Source organism: Rhinichthys klamathensis, unplaced genomic scaffold (genome assembly GCF_029890125.1).
Source record: "Rhinichthys klamathensis goyatoka isolate OS25496 unplaced genomic scaffold, OSU_Roscu_1.1 h1tg000176l_1, whole genome shotgun sequence".
NCBI classification, from domain to species: domain Eukaryota; kingdom Metazoa; phylum Chordata; class Actinopteri; order Cypriniformes; family Leuciscidae; genus Rhinichthys; species Rhinichthys klamathensis.
The window spans coordinates 4,190,001-4,200,000 of record NW_026606705.1 but is presented as its reverse complement, the minus strand read 5'-3'; the positions used below and the strand labels follow the sequence as shown (position 1 = coordinate 4,200,000).

Below are 10,000 nucleotides of genomic sequence, written 5' to 3'. Positions count from 1 at the left end.
GTAAGTAAGCAACATCTTACATATGTTTGTCTCCATGTATTGATCACAGTAATAGTTTTAACATTTGTGCTCCAGGCACTTCCATTCCCACTGCTGAAGATGATGATGAGGAGCTGGTATTTGCTGCATCACAATGTGAAGCACAGCTAAATACAGGTGTGGCATATGACACAAATGCAAATATTATAAAAATGTTTTGTGGAAACCCACTGAGAATCATTATTTTTGAAAATAAATAAACATTTTTAAATATTTTTTGTTTACAATACAGAATTATGTGACATCATGCCTCAAGCGGGAGGCATTCTTTGAGTGCACTTCTTCCAAACCTTAAGGATGTCCAAAGGTGTCAGTGTATTTATTTGCGTTTCCGAACTTACCTGTTGCTAAACAATCACTGGATAACTTTTTCACACCGCTTGCTCTTCTCACTCACTCAACCTGAGCAGACAGGAGGGTGGAGATTCATTGTTCTAATTATTAGAGGAAAAGTTTTTCTTTATTGTGTCTGTGTGCATGCTTCATGTCTGTGGGCATCATACTTTTTTTACTGAATTCATCACGACTCATTTTCCTTCTTTCATTCCATCTAATCCTCATTCTCAAAGAGCTATATTGATCCAATATTCCTTACATCAATAAAGTGTACACTGTGTTCTTTGCTTCTTGACACTAATACCATTTTCTTCACTGTTATTCATAAATATAATCATAATTATTATTAATACTTGTCCAAAATTACTGCTTCGCCGGCTGTTTGTGGGCTGCATTTATGGCATATTACTATCAAATAACAGTCATCCTTGTATTGTTTATGTTACTGTTCACTCAGAGGCCTGTGCCGGTCCGTCTCCATCAGCGGAAACAGCACAGACACCAGCTCTTCCTCATCATCAGCCACCAGCTGAGCTTCCTAGTCACTGGAAAGATCATCTTCCACCTTTCCAGCATGAGTGGATCCGGAACACACTGTTTAAGGCCAACATGCGAAACGGAAAGCCAGAAATAGTGTCCCAGCTGAAGCTTTGGTGGTATCCTCCTCAGCCCCCTTTAATAAACACCCAGCCACCCGCCTCACCTGACCTCTTCTTCTGTCGGCCCATTTTCTTATGGATGCCGCTAAAGATGTGGTTGTTTCCTCTTGTCTGCGTTCACCCAGACTGTGGTAAGCACAGACTTACAGCGGCAGGACTTTACCGTACCGTGCGCAAGGTCTTAGACATTGATGGGTGGTATGACCTTGCCACTGAGTATCTGGAGTGCAAACGCTGCAAAAAGAAGTATCCAGCTTGGAACGAGGACATCTTAGGACAGCTGGATATGGGCCACCGCAGTCAGTTTCCAGCTTTGCTGACATACAGGTAATTCATAATGACAATCATTCATTTTTAGGCGCTTTTATTTGTGTTATTTTTTCCAACCAAAGCATTTGCATGATTATACTGTTGTTTCCTTAGATACTCATGTGACAACCGGGTGGTGAGGATGATGAGGGAGAGGACACTGGGCAACAGTGTGACTCAGCTCTACAAGAAGCTGATGGAACAACACAGTGAGGCATGGACACAGCGTGTCCTGCAGTACCTGACTGCCTGTGAACCATTCACAAGGTCCTCCCTTGTGCAGCCTCCTGTGTTTGCTGAGCTTCCCCTTTTACCTGCCCTTCCTAAACCTAAGTGGTTGTTAGCTGTGTACGCCAGGGATGTTCTGGGGCGACTGGACGAGGTCAAGGCCAAGATAACATCTGTATTTGGCTGTGTTCTCAAGATGGACTCCACAAAAAAGGTATCACAGCCCTGTTTATATCCAGAAATTGTCCAGATATGGATATATGTGTGTGTACATAATGAACAGTTATGAGTTTTTATTTTGTTTAAAAAAAAAATTTCTTTTTTTTCTTCAATAGGTCACAAAAAAACTTGCCGGTGCTGCTTCAGGAACAGCTGCCTGGTGCACAAATGTTGGTAACGAACACGGCCAAGTCCTTGTCTCTGTCCTAACAGCCGCCGAGGGACATGCACTGGACCCCATGGCAGCTGGCCTAATGAAACGCTACCGAGAGGCAGGAGAGGCATCCCCAAAGGTGATGTACGTGGACAGAGATTGCTGCAGTCAGCACGGCCAGTCTCAGGTGAAGGCCATGTTTTCGGAGTGGGATGAGGTTGAAGTGCGCCTGGACATCTGGCATTTCATGCGGCGATTTGCTGCAGGTGTCACGACAGAGGCTCATCCGCTCTATGGGATCTTCATGGCACGTCTATCCATGTCCATATTCCAGTGGGATTCAGAGGATGTGGCTGCTCTTCGCCGTGCAAAGGAGGGTGAGCTGGCAGCAAAGAAGACTGGCTACATCTCAGAAAAGGCGGTCAGTGCTCGCATTAACCGGAGGGAGTTGGCACTGCACTGCCGGAGGAGGACCAGGGGGGAGGAGGAGACCACCATATTGATTGGGTCACTGATTGATCAGTTTGACAGTGCGGACGGGAAGGATACTCTGGGAGTTCCACTTCTGAACCATGAACGGATCCAGCAGATATGGAAAGAACAGCGGAAGCATGTACAGTGTATCCAAGACCCAGAGCACTTTCCGCTCTACATAAAGAAGGGGACACTGAAGAAAGGCGGTGTGGAGCTGTGCTGCTACAGGTGTGCTCGAGGCTCTACCTCCTTGGAGTCATTCCACCTCCACCTGAACCGTTTTATTCCAGGTATTACATTCATATGGATTACTAATTTTTCTGTAAAAAAATATAAGCACTGTAACTGCTTCCATTACGTTAAAGTAATGTCACATTAATAAATGTCACACTTTTACAGTTCTTTTCTGATGTCATAAAAGCATTGACAAAGCTGTCTTGCCTCACAAGTCACTAATAACTCTGGTTATAACGACAATAATTTTTTAATGTAATTACATAACTCTATTACATGTAACCAGACATAGCACCTCATGTGTAGTAAATATATTGTACATATGTGACATATAAAACCCTTTTTTATTTATTTAACTTTTAGGAACCAGTGCCAGTGATGCGCATTTTCAGGCCTATCTCCTTGAGGGCTTGATGCGTTGGAATGATGACCGGATGGAAGATGCCATAAAAGGAGCGTCCTCCATCCGGTCATATGGCAGTGCCATGAGAGAGGCTGTGGACCAGCTTAGCCAGACAGTCTTTGGGAAGCCCTGGGATGAGCGCTATCGCCCTCCTGGAGCATATACAGGCAAGACATTCATTAATTTGTTATTTTGTAATACTCTACTAAGTATCTATTTAGCCTTAAATGTACTAGACAAAATATTAAGAACATATTTTTTCCCTTTTATTCTTGTAGGTGAATTGCTAGGAATAGAGTACCTTTACAGCCAGACTGGCAAAACATTGACTCCAGTGCTCCAGAACCCAGAGGATGAAGACAGGCTGGTGGAGGAAATTGATGACCAAGACCTGCAAGATGAGGGGTTTGAGGAAGAGATCACGGAGGACATCACAGTTCCAGTGCTGTACGAGAATGACCCCTGCCATGATCTCGCAAACAGCCCCTCATCTTTGCCTCAGCCTCAGTCCCCAGCATCACTGGCTGATGTATCAATGGCTGACGTGTCACTGGCTGAGCCATCCACATCAACTAGAGAAGGACAGCAACTTGCCCCTGCCCCTTCAGTGTTGTCACAGCCATCTGACACTGGAAGCAGTCTCTCCGACGAGGCTCAGGTAAAACACTTTAAGGGCTTTATTTAATTTCAATCTCGTTTTATTCCACATATATTAACATTAATCTGAATTTACTAGGGATCAGTCATTGGGCCCGATGGCATTGCTGGGTGGGACAAGGTCCAGGATATGGCTGGTTACCTGGTTGGTCTTCGTGAGGCTCCTTACCTCACTGACCTGCAGGTGACAGAGGCCATCCTGCTGTGGACAGCTCTCCATGACATAGACAAACAGCGGGTCAACTATCAGCCTCGACATCAGCCTCAGCTGACACATGGACGCTTTAAGGCACCGAAGCGGTCCTGAGTCACACCAGGTGTGGAGAGTGTAAAACGGTGTCTGATTGGACATCCCGGGGGACCAGCACAGTGGCCCAGCACCAGCCGCTTGGTTGAGGCCATTTGTACAAAGCTGTGTGCTTTACACAAGTCGCCGACCAAGAAGGCTGGAGTTTGCACCCCCAGGTGGTCTAAAATCCTCTCGGATTACCACCACATCCGAGAGCTGGTGCTTAATAATCGCAGGCTGATGGATGAAACAATGATCCAGCTGTTTGAGGTAAACCAGAAGACACTCATTCAGTGGTAAGCAAGGCACATTATTTTCTTCAAATTAACTGAATACCTTTATAAACGTATATATAATACATGTAATTTATTTTTAGGTTTCAACGGCAGCAGAAAAAACAGGAAATGAGTGTCCTTGCTCAGGGACTGACTCCACCTGACCCAATTGCTGTGGCTGATACGCAGCTTCCTCCACCGAGGGAAAAATTGGATGAAGCGGCATCGACCTCACGCCCAAAACATACATTTATCCTTCCGCCAAATCGAGAAGGACAGGCTCTTCTTCTGCGACCAGGTCGACGGCCTGCTGCTGCCACCACCATGGTGTGCCCCATTGCACCTGCCCCCACAGCATCAGGAGTTGTGCAGCCCATTTCAGCACCTGGGTCATTGTCACTAGTCCTTAACCCAGACATGACCGTGTCAATGGTGATTCCACCTTCTGGTGCTTCAACATCCGGTGCAGGCCCAGCTCCACCTGCTCCTGTGTCTGCTGCTCCTGTGTCCCGTTACACCCAGAGGAACAGGCGCCGGCGGGCCCAGGAGACGGAAAGCGGAGTCCATAAGAGGAAGTATGTGCGAGGGGTAACCTTTAACATGTGCAGCAAATGTGGGCAGCCCAAAACCAAAGAGTTTGGCCATAGCCGATATGGAAATGCCACATTTTGCTTGCGTGCCTCAAATGGAAAATCTTTAGATGACTGGTTGGCAGAACAGCGCCAGCAAAATACAAGCCAAACTCCACCTCCTCAATAAACAATTTGCTTTTTTCCTGTATATATTTTGTATATATTACTGTACATGGTTCCACCCAGTCTTTCATATTGTCCTATATATATATATATATATGTATATATGTGTGTTTGTGTCTGTGTACTCATTTCAGTATTTGTGTGTATTCATTTTAAAAATTGTTTTTTTTTACATTTAAAGTGTCATTTAAATATTTGTGTATTCATTTTAATAAAACATTTGAAGTGTCATTTAAATATTTGTGTGTATTCATTTTAATAAAACATTTAAAGTGTCTTAAAATAATCTGATAAATCATATCAATCAAATCATATCCCTCACAAAAAACACATATTTGAAGAAACATTTTTATTAATTTTATTAAATCATAAACAACATGTAATATGCAATATTTTTTTTAAATAATATACACAAAAAAAACATTTAATAAAACATTTGAAGTGTCTTAAAACAAATCTGATAAATCATGTGAATCAAATCATATCCCTCCATTTTTATTCATTTTATTAAATAATCAACAACATGTAATATGCAATATTTAAAAATAATAATAATACACACAAAAAAATATAAATCAATATAATGATGTCATAGATAAATGAAGACGCAGGCGCAGTTGATCGCACGCAGAACACGGGTTCGAATCTAGTCCGCGGGGGGTGACTTGTTTCACATGTGACTAAAACTCCTTCATAACGCACAGGAATATAGCCCTAATAATGTTGCAGGGGAAATTCTTGGGCAAATTCTCGTTTTTTGCGTCTTTTTGGCTTGCGTGCGGGGGCGCAAAGATTGGGCCCCTTCTTATGCTAAGCGAGCGCTCTACCATTTGAGCTAATTCCCCTCGACGATGTGGTGAGAAGGTGTCCATCCCACAGCATGTGTGAAAGTGCTGCAGCGTGGTTTCCAATGCCCACAAAGCAAAGAGACCGTATTTCCTCTGTGTCGGCAACTTTGCACTGGCTACCGTTTAGTTGTACATTTAATTAAACCTTTGTGCTTTAAGCCTTGCAAACGGAAATGTTTGCGGCCAGGCAGCAGCAGGAAGGATGTGTGTGTGTTGGCTCGTTGGTCTAGGGGTATGATTGCTCAGTTGCCTCGTGTGCAAAGAAGACAGCGGGTGTTATGTGAGAGTTTACATCAGCTCAAGTTTGCTGTGGCGCGTGCATGGAATGTTCATGTTTTGTTCCGGGTGGTGGAGGCCTGTGTTCCAGAGAGGTCCTGCTCAAAACTCCTTTTAAAACACCATCGAGCATCTGCAATAGCTTCCGACTTTGATCGAATGTGGATTTTGTTCTCATAAGGAGGGCACCAGTAACTTGTAACCTATCAGGCATCAGGTCAATCGATTTGGCATACGCCCATATGTACTAGCGTTTTTTGTAGGTCAAGTTCTCACAAAGCAAAGAGACCGTATTTCCTCTGTGTCGGCAACTTTGCACTGGCTACCGTTTAGTTGTACATTTAATTAAACCTTTGTGCTTTAAGCCTGGCAAACGGAAATGTTTTCGGCCAGGCAGCAGCAGGAAGAACATGTGTGTGTTGGCTCGTTGGTCTAGGGGTATGATTCTCGCTTAGGGTGCGAGAGGTCCGGGGTTCAAATCCCGGACGAGCCCGTTCTCAGGGTTTGCTTTTAATCTCTTCAAGCTGACTAGGGCAACTAGGATATTCCTGGGAAATTGGGGATAAAAGGAGTCAGAGCGGGGCCGGTTAGCTCAGTTGGTTAGAGTGTGGTGCTAATAACGCCAAGGTCGTGGGTTCGATCCCCGTACTGGCCACACTTTTGCTCTCTGGGACCCTCAGCTCTGCTCACCTCGAAAGTGACGGGCGGTCTCCCAGAAATCCCTGCTGGACAAACCATTTGCCAGTAGACCTGGCCGAAATAGCTCAGTTGGGAGAGTGTTAGACTGAAGATCTAAAGGTCCCTGGTTCGATCCCGGGTTTCGGTAGAGCAACCTGGTTCCTGTGTTTTTGGTCGAGGGTCTCCAGTTCCACCGAGATTTGAACTCGGATCGCTGGATTCAAAGCCCAGAGTGCTAACCATTACACCATGGAACCACCACACGCTGGTCTCTGGCCGTCTGAGAGGCAGATAGCGATGAGGCTAGGTGGAATCAGGTTAACAGGAGATGACGTTTGCTCACTGGAGACCCTCGACCAAAACTCCTTTTAAAACACCATCGAGCATCTGCAATAGCTTCCGACTTTGATCGAATGTGGATTTTGTTCTCATAAGGAGGGCACCAGTAACTTGTAACCTATCAGGCATCAGGTCAATCGATTTGGCATACGCCCATATGTACTAGCGTTTTTTGTAGGTCAAGTTCCGGTTTGACAGACAGGAACCAGGTTCCTTTTAATCTCTTCAAGCTGACTAGGGCAACTAGGATATTCCCTGGAAAAAGGAGTGGGGATAAAAGGAGTCAGAGCGGGGCCGGTTAGCTCAGTTGGTTAGAGCGTGGTGCTAATAACGCCAAGGTCGTGGGTTCGATCCCCGTACTGGCCACACTTTTGCTCTCTGGGACCCTCAGCTCTGCTCACCTCGAAAGTGACGGGCGGTCTCCCAGAAATCCCTGCTGGACAAACCATTTGCCAGTAGACCTGGCCGAAATAGCTCAGTTGGGAGAGCGTTAGACTGAAGATCTAAAGGTCCCTGGTTCGGTTTCGGCAGAGCAACCTGGTTCCTGTGTTTTTGGTCGAGGGTCTCCAGTGAGCAAACGTCATCTCCTGTTAACCTGATTCCACCTAGCCTCATCACTATCTGCCTCTCAGACGGCCAGAGACCAGCGTGTGGTGGTTCCATGGTGTAATGGTTAGCACTCTGGGCTTTGAATCCAGCGATCCGAGTTCAAATCTCGGTGGAACCTTTTTAGCTTGTTTTGCGGAAGGGCGGGAAACAACAGAGCTGATGCGCAACTGCTGATGTGGCGGTGAAACTGGCACTCTAAAAGCCAGTCGAGATCGGGGAAACATGGGCTTAAAAAGAAAAGGCTTCACGTGCTCTTTGCTGTCGCGCTTCTGGGCTGAATGACTAAACACCTCTGCTGCTCAGTGGGAAAAGGCTACCCACGCCAAGGTTCCATGGTGTAATGGTTAGCACTCTGGACTCTGAATCCAGCGATCCGAGTTCAAATCTCGGTGGGACCTGCTTTTGCCAGGAATGTGCGCAGGACCTCGTCCGAAAAAAACTTTTCTGATTCCACCTAGCCTCATCGCTATCTGCCTCTCAGACGACCAGAGACCAGCGTGTGGTGGTTCCATGGTGCAATGGTTAGCACTCTGGGCTTTGAATCCAGCGATCCAAGTTCAAATCTCGGTGGAAACTTTTTAACTTGTTTTGCGGAAGGGCGGGAAAAAACAGAGCTGATGCGCAACTGCTGATGTGGCGGTGAAACTGAACATCCCTTTGAAGTGAGCGTAAAAGGGAAGTACACCGCGTGGAGAATGCGGGCATCGATCCCGCTACCTCTCGCATGCTAAGCGAGCGCTCTACCATTTGAGCTAATTCCCCTCGACGATGTGGTGAGAAGGTGTCCATCCCACAGCATGTGTGAAAGTGCTGCAGCGTGGTTTCCAATGCCCACAAAGCAAAGAGACCGTATTTCCTCTGTGTCGGCAACTTTGCACTGGCTACCGTTTAGTTGTACATTTAATTAAACCTTTGTGCTTTAAGCCTTGCAAACGGAAATGTTTGCGGCCAGGCAGCAGCAGGAAGGATGTGTGTGTGTTGGCTCGTTGGTCTAGGGGTATGATTGCTCAGTTGCCTCGTGTGCAAAGAAGACAGCGGGTGTTATGTGAGAGTTTACATCAGCTCAAGTTTGCTGTGGCGCGTGCATGAAATTTTCATGTTTTGTTCCGGGTGGTGGAGGCCTGTGTTCCAGAGAGGTCCTGCTCAAAACTCCTTTTAAAACACCATCGAGCATCTGCAATAGCTTCCGACTTTGATCGAATGTGGATTTTGTTCTCATAAGGAGGGCACCAGTAACTTGTAACCTATCAGGCATCAGGTCAATCGATTTGGCATACGCCCATATGTACTAGCGTTTTTTGTAGGTCAAGTTCCGGTTTGACAGACCCGAAACGGAACTTTAGCTCCGGGTTGTGATTGTGCATATTACTGGCCTGCTCTACTGGGTGAAATTGTATCCCCCAACAACATATATGGCTTAAACAAACAAAGTACACTCTGAGCCTGGCTCTAGGCTTAACCCTGACTTTACCCGCGAGACGCTATGCCAAGCCTGTGCGAAGTGTGAGGCTCCGGATGACGGGCGCAATTTAGGCACGGATAAAAACCGCGACCAGCCCCAAGCAGCTCACAGCGGCTGCCCGGCTAGCTCAGTCGGTAGAGCATGAGACTCTTAATCTCAGGGTCGTGGGTTCGAGCCCCACGTTGGGCGTATCTATTAGCGTATCTACTCTGAATCCAGCGATCCGAGTTCAAATCTCGGCGGGACCTGCTTCTGCCAAGTTTGCTGTGGCGCGTGCATGGAATGTTCATGTTTTGTTCCGGGTGGTGGAGGCCTGTGTTCCAGAGTGGTCCTGCTCAAAACTCCTTTTAAAACACCATCGAGCATCTGCAATAGCTTCCGACTTTGATCGAATGTGGATTTTGTTCTCATAAGGAGGGCACCAGTAACTTTGTTTTTGGTTCCTGTGTTTTTGGTCGAGGGTCTCCAGTGAGCAAACGTCATCTCCTGTTAACCTGATTCCACCTAGCCTCATCACTATCTGCCTCTCAGACGGCCAGAGACCAGCGTGTGGTGGTTCCATGGTGTAATGGTTAGCACTCTGGGCTTTGAATCCAGCGATCCGAGTTCAAATCTCGGTGGAACCTTTTTAGCTTGTTTTGCGGAAGGGCGGGAAACAACAGAGCTGATGCGCAACTGCTGATGTGGCGGTGAAACTGGCACTCTAAAAGCCAGTCGAGATCGGGGAAACATGGGCTTAAAAAGAAAAGGCTTCACG

The 10,000-nt window shown here is 46.3% G+C and overlaps 8 non-coding genes across 8 annotated transcripts; 6 read left to right on the top strand and 2 right to left on the bottom strand.

Annotated features, from left to right (window-relative positions):
* Positions 1-6,736: 6,736 nt before the first annotated feature.
* Positions 6,737-6,810, top strand: trnai-aau (transfer RNA isoleucine (anticodon AAU)). Its single transcript has one exon. It is a non-coding gene; the product is annotated as a tRNA-Ile (tRNA).
* Positions 6,811-6,908: 98 nt separating this feature from the next.
* On the top strand, positions 6,909-6,981 carry trnaf-gaa (transfer RNA phenylalanine (anticodon GAA)). Its single transcript has one exon. It is a non-coding gene; the product is annotated as a tRNA-Phe (tRNA).
* Positions 6,982-7,018: 37 nt separating this feature from the next.
* trnaq-uug (transfer RNA glutamine (anticodon UUG)) lies at positions 7,019-7,090 on the bottom strand. Its single transcript has one exon. It is a non-coding gene; the product is annotated as a tRNA-Gln (tRNA).
* Positions 7,091-7,464: 374 nt separating this feature from the next.
* On the top strand, positions 7,465-7,538 carry trnai-aau (transfer RNA isoleucine (anticodon AAU)). Its single transcript has one exon. It is a non-coding gene; the product is annotated as a tRNA-Ile (tRNA).
* A 289-nt stretch (positions 7,539-7,827) lies between these two features.
* On the top strand, positions 7,828-7,899 carry trnaq-uug (transfer RNA glutamine (anticodon UUG)). The gene has a single exon. It is a non-coding gene; the product is annotated as a tRNA-Gln (tRNA).
* Positions 7,900-8,107: 208 nt separating this feature from the next.
* Positions 8,108-8,179, top strand: trnaq-cug (transfer RNA glutamine (anticodon CUG)). The gene has a single exon. It is a non-coding gene; the product is annotated as a tRNA-Gln (tRNA).
* A 291-nt stretch (positions 8,180-8,470) lies between these two features.
* Positions 8,471-8,543, bottom strand: trnaa-agc (transfer RNA alanine (anticodon AGC)). Its single transcript has one exon. It is a non-coding gene; the product is annotated as a tRNA-Ala (tRNA).
* A 1,254-nt stretch (positions 8,544-9,797) lies between these two features.
* trnaq-uug (transfer RNA glutamine (anticodon UUG)) lies at positions 9,798-9,869 on the top strand. The gene has a single exon. It is a non-coding gene; the product is annotated as a tRNA-Gln (tRNA).
* Positions 9,870-10,000: the final 131 nt, after the last annotated feature.